Source organism: Oncorhynchus masou, chromosome 19 (assembly GCF_036934945.1).
Source record: "Oncorhynchus masou masou isolate Uvic2021 chromosome 19, UVic_Omas_1.1, whole genome shotgun sequence".
Lineage (NCBI taxonomy): Eukaryota > Metazoa > Chordata > Actinopteri > Salmoniformes > Salmonidae > Oncorhynchus > Oncorhynchus masou.
The window spans coordinates 12,492,416-12,504,494 of record NC_088230.1 but is presented as its reverse complement, the minus strand read 5'-3'; the positions used below and the strand labels follow the sequence as shown (position 1 = coordinate 12,504,494).

At 41.4% G+C, this 12,079-nt stretch overlaps 1 protein-coding gene across 1 annotated transcript in view; it reads right to left on the bottom strand.

The window, feature by feature from the left end:
- ches1 (checkpoint suppressor 1) overlaps positions 1 to 4,678 on the bottom strand; it is a 49,350-nt gene extending 44,672 nt beyond the window's left edge. Inside the window, exon 1 of the mRNA XM_064924984.1 lies at positions 4,552 to 4,678. The gene's annotated coding sequence lies outside the window, so the exon portion shown is untranslated. The remainder of the gene's footprint in view (positions 1 to 4,551) is intronic.
- Positions 4,679 to 12,079: the final 7,401 nt, after the last annotated feature.

Here is a 12,079-nt window from a genome sequence, read left to right as displayed (position 1 = left end):
CTGCATTACCGTATAATTACTACTGCAATACCGTATAATAACAACTACTGCATTGCCGTATAATAACAACTACTGCATTACCGTATAATAACAACTACTGCATTACCATATACTAACTACTGCATTACCATATAATAACTACTGCATTAGCATATAATAACTACTACATTACCATATAATAATAACTAATGCATTACCATATAATAACAACCATTGTATTACAATATTTAAAAAAAACTATATTTAACAAGTTTATTTTAGGCCAGTTAATTAAGAACAAGTTCTCATTTACAACTGTGGCCAAGATAAAGCAAAGCAGTGCGACAAAAACAACAACACAGAGTTACACATAAACAAACATACAGTCAATAACACAATAGGAAAATCTATGTACAGTGTGTGCAAATGTAGAAGAGTAGGGAGGTAAGGCAATAAATAGGCCATAGAGGCAAAACAATTACAATTTAGCATTAACACTAGAGTGATAGATGTGCAGATGATGATGAGCAAGAGGATAAATAACAATATGGGGATGAGGTAGTTTGGTGTGCTATTTACAGATGGGGCTGTGTACAGGTACAGTGATAGGTAAGCTACTCTGACAGCTGATGCTTAAAGTTAGTGAGGGAGATATAAGACTCCAGCTTGAGTGATTTCTGCAATTCATTCCAGTCAACGGCAGCAGAGAACTGGAAGGAAAGGCGGCCAAAGGATAAAATAACAACCAGATGTATTATTATATAATAACAACCATATAAAGTTGTTTTCCTCCATTGTTAGTAAACAATGTGTTTGTTTACAAACAATGTATAGCTTCAAAATATGATCTCATGGACTGTCAATCATTGTATCCATTAGCGCCATTTGCGAATTTGAGTGATATTACATTTCTCCTGCCCCAAACCCTCATCTTTGTATCCAAACCAAGTGGCTGGGCTGTTATATAAATGAAGTGACAGGGCCAAATCCCCGATTGTGTGATAAATGCATTTGATAACAGTGTCTGGCATAGAGGGTTGCCGCAAAGGAGGTAAACACATTAGATACATCTGATTGGCCCTGAGGTAGTTTTTAAAAAACACTCTGGCTCCTCCCCTCTCGTGAGCTACGATGACCTTGTATGGCTGCTTCTAACTATGACATCACTGTAGCTAGCCAGAGAGGAGAGGACCAGAGGGACTGACGTCACCCCTCCCTCTCATTCAATGTCAATTACGTAACTATAGTGGGAGCCATGCCGATGGTGCATATGGCAATGGCAACCCTCACGTGTGGGACACAATAAAACAGACATGACATCACTGCAGAGAGACCGAGGGAGAGAGAAGGACAGAGTGAGAAGCGAGAGAGAGAAGGACAGAGAGAGCGAGAGAGCGCGCGCGAGAGAGAGAGAGAACAAGTCCATGCTATGGGGATAACGTCATGGGGGTTTTGGGGGATGTGCCACAAGGTCCATCTAAAAGAACAGAACAGCCAAATGACGCCAGCCAGGACATTATGCAACCCAAATAACAGTCAACAGACTAGGAGGTTTGGCACAAAAGTAGAAGGGCCAGCCTGTCACATCAAATGATGCCCAATCATTCACCCACTTATAGATGTGTGGGCTATTCCAAATTGGATGCCCCTGGCCTACAGTGGTGTGTGTGTTTGGTCTGTCTGTCCAGACAGCAATATGAGAGACTACTTTTGGGTGTGTGTGTTGCTTGATGAGTGATCGAGGCAAATAACACACGCACACACAAACACAGAAAACACACACTTCCCCTCGGCACGGCCCTCCCCGCATAAGCAAACTCTCCTGTCGACAGGAAATCCTTCCACCCACGTCCCTGCCTCGCTTAGCAACCAGCGTCACGCTATACCTCCGCCGACACACACACCACACACACAATCATGCACAGTCACACACAGAACAACACATACACTCACACAGAAACCCACACATGTGCACTCACACGGACAAGTCAGAATTGGAAATTTAACATCTTATCTGACAAGAACACAAGACAGAGCCCTCTCCACACGAGCAGTGGCATTCCTGGTCCGACACACTCCTTAAACTCACTCACTCACACACACACCAGAATCATCCCTTCAAATCTGTCGGCAACCTCAGCTAGAAATGAGAACATCTCTCAAAATATAAAACCTTTTTTTTTTCATCCCCGCTCTATTTTTACCCGAGCTTTATAAGGACTGAGTTAGTTAGCAAGAGGACACACTCACACACACACTGTTCACACACACACTGTTCACACACACACACACACACACGCTGGGCGCTCTCTTACTGACGTGAGTGGAGCTAATTGAGCCAGGCTCGCTGTGCTGTGGACAATGACTCCATTCGGGCACAGCAGGGTGGCTATTGAAGAGTCAATGACAATTATAACCTGGGGGGGGGGGGGGGACACAAAGACCATCGTTCTTCTTTCCACTAATATGCTGTGGTTCCACTATACGGCTTTAGACTTCATTAACACAGCACTAAACGCACACGCCGCTTAGCTGAGGAAAGAGAAGTAGGGAGGAGGGTATATGTGAATTAGCTCAAAGAGAGAAATTACGGTCTTTGTTACTGCTGACCTATGTGTCAAATGAAAGTCGTTATTGACCCATTGGGTTTAGGATGGATGGTATCTATAACATTGACTGGCCTCTCACATCCAGACTACACAGGACTGGACATGTCTATTTTGACTAGGCCAGACCAATGCTGGAAACCAATAAAGAAGACCAAAAGCTGTAGCCCAGCATTAGTTGTCTTTGGTAAGCAATTGATCAAGCACATGTTTTATCTGGGATAAATGAAGGCTCATTTCAATTAAATATGACATGGAAATCGGACTTTTGCATCAGGCATTTGTTGACGTCGGTGGGGGGTACCGGGAAACGTCAGTTACAGTGTGTTTGGAGTCCAGACACAGTGAGAGCTCCGACATAGGGGGTCTCTTCATTGAGACTAGCAGGGCGATATAGTGCTGAGATCCTAAATGAACACAGCCAATGGGGATCATTATCTGAATGAACGATGCCATACGGTGGGGCGGGTGAATTATGAATGAACTTCACTAGATCACGACAGGTTCTCTCGCTCTCTCTCTGTTCCCTCCGTCTCTCTCTTGCTGTCCTCTCTCTCGCTCTCTTTCTATCCCTTGCACTCGCCCCCCCCCCTCTCTCTCGCTCATCAATATATAAAAATAGCAGAGCCAATCACCCACACAGACCACAGACACGGAGAGACAGAGACAGAGATTGACACTCTGTCTAACAAGTGAACATTCCCTGCACTGCCGTGGATACACATTTACACACAGACAGAGATGTAAACACACTCGCACTCGAACAAACACACAGATTAAGGACAGGCGAACAAACCCACGGAAAGTCACACACAGGATTCTACCGCCATACAATAATACAAAAACAAATACTGTTGCGCGTGTAAATAAAGAGATGCTGGTGAACAGATGAAACACATGCAATAATGACAGACATGCTTGTTCACTCTTATCAAACACAGTGGCCCTGATATGCTACACAAACTCTACGGTTAGGGAGTCCATTTATTATAAATATATTCAGAGAGAGAGAGAGAGAGAGAGAGAGAGAGAGAGAGAGAGGAGAGGGAGAGGGAAAGAGGGAGAGAGAGATGTGGTGTGTGTCTGTATGCGTGTGCGTGTGTGTGTGTGTGTGTGTGTGTGTGTGTGTGTGTGTGTGTGTGTGTGTGTGTGTGTGTGTGTGTGTAACGTGATGTGATAGTGCTCACCCTGTGCCACGCGCTCTTTCCACTGTTGCTGTGCGTCTGATCAGATCTGCCTCTCTCAGCCTATTTCCCGCCTGTCACACTCTCACGTACAGTACCCAGCCCCTTATCCCCATACAAGAGTCCCTTCTTAATCTAAGCTATGACATACAGCTCAATTCATCCCCATGTATTACAAGACTTTACCCAAAGCTGACTAAAACATCACTCTTCTCTCTCTATCCATGGACACAGTGTACAGTATACCAACAACCCTAAACCACCGAGCTCAGCTGATTAAAACCTCCCCATCGCGATCTCTCTCTCTCTCTCTCTCTCTCTCTCTCTCTCTCTCTCTCTCTCTCTCTCTCTCAATTTACTCTCTCAATTTTCGATTTACTCTCTCTCTCCTTCTAACATGAGTGGATGGGGTCCCCCTGTTCCCTTAAAAGTGTACACTCCTCTGGACCCCTTCCCTCCAGTCGACGACTGTCAACACTCACTTAGACTTTCCCCTTTACTCTCCCTTCAAAACAAACACATAACTATCCCTCACTCTGTATCACTGAAAAACACAGTCTTTCTACTTAGAAGTGCAGAAGCAGCACATGTCAACACTTAACCTCCTTTGGTTGCTAATGTCTACACACACACACACACACACACACACACACACACATACATACATACATACATACATACATACATACATACATACATACATACATACATACATACACACACACCCTCCCCCCATCACCACCACCACCACAGACAGCGATTGAAAAGAGCCATAAAGTCACCTTAGAATCCTTCTGTTGTCCAGACGAGCCCCTTCCTTTCCTCCTCTCCGATAGTTCTACCTCTCCTCTCCTAGTCTGCAATGTCAGTTCCCTCCACTGAGCCTGAGCCCCTCCATTTCCGCCCCAGCTCTGCGTTTCTGGCACTGAGCAACACAGGCGACTGACTGCGTTCCTGTAGTCTCCTCTCTCTCTCTCTCTCTCTCTCTCTCTCTCTCTCTCTCTCTGCTCTCAGCTCTCTCTCTCTCATTAGGGTTGTGTGTTCCACAGCTCAGCCAGTCAGCCTGCCTGGCCCACCAACAGGAGTCCCAGTCTTCTCCAGGGTCCTAGTGCTAGTGTTGTTCTCTGAATGAATGCCATTGTCTCTGAACAGAGCTCTTCCTCCCTCAGAGCGTCAGCAGGTTACCAGGGCAACGAGGGCCTGCCGAGAGGGAGCTGATCAGATCATGCTGTTCAGAGGCTCCAGTAGGCTAGACTGACGAGCTGACTGACTGACTGACTGGACTGACTGACTGACTGACTGACTGGCTGACTGGCTGACCTGACCGGCTGACTGAAGGACTTCCTCAACACAGGAAACACTCAACTAAAGAAAGAGGCATTGAGCCTTTGTCATTTATACATTCTTAATTCAAGTTACTATATATATATATATATACACAGTACCAGTCAAAAGTTTGGACACACCTACTCATTCAAGGGTTTTTCTGTATTTCTTCCTATTTTCTACATTGTAGAATAATAGCGAAGACATCAAAACTATGAAATAACATATGGAATCATGTAGTAACCAAAAAAAGTGTTAAACAAATCAAAATATATTTAAATTGAACATTCCTCAAAACCACCCTTTGCCTTAATGACAGCTTTCCACGCTCCTGGCATTCTCTCAACCAGCATCACGAGGTCGTCAATTGGAATGCAATTCATTCAACAGGTGTGCCTTGTTAAAAGTAAATTTGTGGAAATTCTTTCCTTCTTAATCGGTTTGAGCCAATCACTTGTGTTGTGACAAGGTAGGGTTGGTAAACAGAAGATGCCCGATTTGGTAAATAACCGAATCCATATTATGGCAAGAACAGTTCAGATAAGCTTAGAGAAACGACATTCCATCATCACTTTAAGACATGAAGGTCAGTCAATCCAGGAAAATGTTTCTTCAAGTGCAGTCGCAAAAACCATCAAGCGCTATGATGAAACTGGCTCTCATGAGGACTGCCACAGGAAAGGAAGACCCAGAGTTACCTCTGCTGCCGAGGATAACTTCATTAGACTTACCAGCCTCAGAAATTGCCGCCCAAATAATTGCTTCACAGAGTTCAAGTAACAGACACATCTCAACATCAACTGTTCAGAGGAGACTGTGTGAATCAGGTCTTCATGGTCGAATTGCTGCAAAGAAACCACTACTAAAGGACACCAATAAGAGCAAGAGACTTGCTTGGGCTAAGAAACTCAAGCAATGGACATTATACCGGTGGAAATCTGTCCTTTGGTCTGATGAGTCCAAATTTCAGATTTTTGGTTCCAACCACTGTGTCTTTGTGAGCCGCTGAGTAGGTGAATGGATGATCTCCGCATGTGTAGTTTCCACCGTGAAGCATGGATGAGGAGGTGGGATGGTGTGGGGGTGCTTTGCTGGTGACATTATCAGTGATTTATTTAGAATTCAAGGCACACTTAACCAGCATGGCTACCACAGCATTCTGCAGCGATACGCCATCCCATTTGGTTTGCGCTTAGTGGGACTGTAAAATTGTTTTCAACAGGATAATGACCCAATACACCTCCAGGATGTGTAAGGGCTATTTGACCAAGAAGGAGAGTGATGGAGTGCGTCATCAGATGACCAACATGAGAATCAACCGGCCTCAAGCCAATTGAGATTATTATTATATATTTTTTATTTAACCTTTATTTAACTAGGCAAGTAATTTAAGAACAAATTCTTATTTACAATGACGGCCTACACCGGCCAAACCCTAACCCAGACGAAGCTGGGCCAATTGTGCGCCACCCTATGGGACTCCCAATCATGGCCGTCTTCGCTATTATTCAACAACGTAGAAAATTATACAAATAAAGAGAAACCCTTGAATGAGTAGGTGTGTCCAAACTTGACTGGTACTTTATAATTTAGTTGATGTCTAGTCTATCATAATAAATTGTTTAACATAAAATAATACTTGTATTTATATATATACATATACATTTATTTTCCGGACTCTTGACATTGCTCCCTCTGTTATTTCTTATTTTCTCTCTTTTTATTTTTGGGGATTTGCGTGTATTGTTTTGTATTGCTAGGTATTACTGCACTGTTGGAGCAAGGCACATAAGCATGGAAGGCTTATACACGCAAATCCCAAGAAAAAAAAGAAAGGATTCACACGTATTTTGCGATAACATCTACAAGATATTTGTGTACGCGACCAATAACATTGGATTTGATTTGTATGTGTGAAATGTAACACCATATATTGTCAGCAAACGGTTTAAATACACTCAACACTATATAGCACATACTTTCTGACATACACATGAATCACAAGATAGTGACATTGTAATCTAGGCTAGGAATAAGCTCAAATGTATATTTTTGGGCAACCCTTTACATTTAGTCTCCCTTATACCTGTGTAATTACTGTGGTAACAACACTATACTAATAAATGTGGACTTACATTTCAATTCAATTCAAAGGGGGCTTTATTGGCATGGGAAACATGTTTCATAACCAAAGCAAGAGAAATAAACAAGAAACAAAAGTGAGAAGAAACAAGAAACAGCACAAAACATTTTTTTTGTGTTAATTTACAGTGACACTTCGAACACACCGACAGCGTCACTGCATTTTGGGACAGAAGAATTACATTCATTTCCAATGAAACGCTGCGTTTGCCTTGCAGAATTGCGTTGCAGAGGCAGTTGCAGTGCGTTCGGTATGGTGCTCATCAAAGAAATGCATATGCCTCAAACTGTACATATTCCGATCCGTACAATTTTGCGGTCATTGTGTTTGAAGCGTAAACATTGCATTCATAAAGGTTTCAAAAGGATAAAGACGTTTAAATGTTATATTACCAGCTACAGTGTTTTTAAACAGATAAATATTGGTTGTATTCTCTCTCTCCCTCTCCCACCTATCTCTCTCTCTCTGGCACCCTCTCTCCCCCCTCACTCTCTCTCAATTGAATTGAAGGGGCTTTATTGGCATGGGAAACATATGTTGACATTAACAAAGCAAGTGAAGTAGATAGTAAACAGAAGGGAAATTAACAATAAAAGGTTAACAGTAAACAGTCACAACAGAATAAAGACATTTCAAATGTCATATTATGTCCATATAGTGTCTTTCTCTGATTAGAAGGCAGTGTGTTTTTGTGCAGACCCAGAGGGCTGTGTTACGTCCTAGTGACAGTCAGGATCTTATACATGTCTGCAGAGTTTACTGCTGTTTTATCTGCTCTAGGAGCCAAACAAATCTCTCTCTCTCTCTCTCTCTCTCTCTCTCTCTCTCTCTCTCCTCCACCACCTCATCCTCCTTCTTCTTCTCTATCCCCTGCTCCTCCACCTCCTTTCCTTCCTCCCCCTGTTCATCAGCAAATGGAGGTGCATGCTGACAGAGCAGAAGAGGGATGGAGAAAGGAGGCTGAGTGTGTGATGTAACTGGATAGTGGTAGCCATGTCTAACTGGTACAGTATGCTCAGTAGGTAATATATGGGGAGAAGAGTGCTGGTCCTCACATACACTACTGTACCAGTATACACACACTACTGTACCAGAATACACACACTACTCTACCAGTATACATACAATACTGTACCAGTATACATACACTACTGTACCAGTATACACACACTACTGTACCAGTATACACACACTACTCTACCAGTATACACACACTACTGTACCAGTATACATACACTACTGTACCAATATACACACACTACTGTACCAGTATACATACACTACTGTACCAGTATACATACACTACTGTACCAGTATACACACACTACTGTACCAGTTTACATACACTACTGTACCAGTATACATACACTACTGTACCAGTATACACACACTACTGTACCAATATACACACACTACTGTACCAGTATACACACACTACTGTACCAGTATACACACACTACTGTACCAGTATACACACACTACTGTACCAATATACATACACTACTGTACCAATATACATACACTACTGTACCAATATACACACACTACTGTACCAATATACACACACTACTGTACCAGTATACACACACTACTGTACCAATATACACACACTACTGTACCAGTATACACACACTACTGTACCAGTTTACATACACTACTGTACCAGTATACATACACTACTGTACCAGTATACACACACTACTGTACCAGTTTACATACACTACTGTACCAGTATACATACACTACTGTACCAGTATACACACACTACTGTACCAATATACACACACTACTGTACCAGTATACACACACTACTGTACCAGTATACACACACTACTGTACCAGTATACACACACTACTGTACCAATATACATACACTACTGTACCAATATACACACACTACTGTACCAGTTTACATACACTACTGTACCAGTATACACACACTACTGTACCAGTATACACACACTACTGTACCAGTATACACACACTACTGTACCAGTTTACATACACTACTGTACCAGTATACACACACTACTGTACCAGTATACACACACTACTGTACCAGTATACACACACTACTGTACCAGTATACACACACTACTGTACCAGTATACACACACTACTGTACCAGTATACACACACTACTGTACCAGTATACACACACTACTGTACCAGTTTACATACACTACTGTACCAGTATACACACACTACTGTACCAGTATACACACACTACTGTACCAGTATACACACACTACTGTACCAGTATACACACACTACTGTACCAGTATAAATACACTACTGTACCAGTATACACACACTACTGTACCAGTATACACACACTACTGTACCAGTATACACACACTACTGTACCAATATACATACACTACTGTACCAGTATACATACACTACTGTACCAGTATACATACACTACTGTACCAATATACATACACTACTGTACCAGTATACACACACTACTGTACCAGTATACACACACTACTGTACCAGTATACATACACTACTGTACCAATATACACACACTATTGTACCAGTATACACACACTACTGTACCAGTATACACACACTACTGTACCAGTATACATACACTACTGTACCAGTATACACACACTACTGTACCAATATACATACACTACTGTACCAGTATACACACACTACTGTACCAGTATACACACACTACTGTACCAGTATACATACACTACTGTACCAGTATACACACACTACTGTACCAGTATACACACACTACTGTACCAGTATACATACACTACTGTACCAGTATACACACACTACTGTACCAGTATACACACACTACTGTACCAATATACACACACTACTGTACCAGTATACATACACTACTGTACCAGTATACACACACTACTGTACCAGTATACACACACTACTGTACCAGTATACACACACTACTGTACCAATATACATACACTATTGTACCAGTATACATACACTACTGTACCAGTATACATACACTACTGTACCAATATACACACACTACTGTACCAGTATACATACACTACTGTACCAGTATACATACACTACTGTACCAATATACATACACTACTGTACCAGTATACACACACTACTGTACCAGTATACACACACTACTGTACCAGTATACATACACTACTGTACCAATATACACACACTATTGTACCAGTATACACACACTACTGTACCAATATACATACACTACTGTACCAGTATACACACACTACTGTACCAGTATACACACACTACTGTACCAGTATACATACACTACTGTACCAGTATACATACACTACTGTACCAGTATACACACACTACTGTACCAGTATACATACACTACTGTACCAGTATACACACACTACTGTACCAGTATACACACACTACTGTACCAATATACATACACTACTGTACCAGTATACATACACTACTGTACCAATATACACACACTACTGTACCAGTATACACACACTACTGTACCAGTATACACACACTACTGTACCAATATACATACACTACTGTACCAGTATACATACACTACTGTACCAGTATACACACACTACTGTACCAATATACATACACTACTATACCAGTATACACACACTACTGTACCAGTATACACACACTACTGTACCAGTATACATACACTACTGTACCAATATACACACACTATTGTACCAGTATACACACACTACTGTACCAGTATACACACACTACTGTACCAATATACATACACTATTGTACCAGTATACATACACTACTGTACCAGTATACATACACTACTGTACCAATATACATACACTACTGTACCAGTATACACACACTACTGTACCAGTATACACACACTACTGTACCAGTATACATACACTACTGTACCAATTTACACACACTATTGTACCAGTATACATACACTACTGTACCAGTATACATACACTACTGTACCAATATACATACACTACTGTACCAGTATACACACACTACTGTACCAGTATACACACACTACTGTACCAGTATACATACACTACTGTACCAATTTACACACACTATTGTACCAGTATACACACACTACTGTACCAGTATACACACACTACTGTACCAATATACACACACTACTGTACCAGTATACACACTTTACTGTACCAATATACATACACTACTGTACCAATATACACACACTACTGTACCAGTATACATACACTACTGTACCAGTATACACACACTACTGTACCAATATACATACACTACTATACCAGTATACACACACTACTGTACCAGTATACACACACTACTGTACCAGTATACATACACTACTGTACCAATATACACACACTGTATTGTACCAGTATACACACACTACTGTACCAGTATACACACACTACTGTACCAATATACATACACTACTGTACCAGTATACATACACTACTGTACCAGTATACATACACTACTGTACCAATATACATACACTACTGTACCAGTATACACACACTACTGTACCAGTATACACACACTACTGTACCAGTATACATACACTACTGTACCAATATACACACACTATTGTACCAGTATACATACACTACTGTACCAGTATACATACACTACTGTACCAATATACATACACTACTGTACCAGTATACACACACTACTGTACCAGTATACACACACTACTGTACCAGTATACATACACTACTGTACCAATTTACACACACTATTGTACCAGTATACACACACTACTGTACCAGTATACACACACTACTGTACCAATATACACACACTACTGTACCAGTATACACACTTTACTGTACCAATATACATACACTACTGTACCAATATAC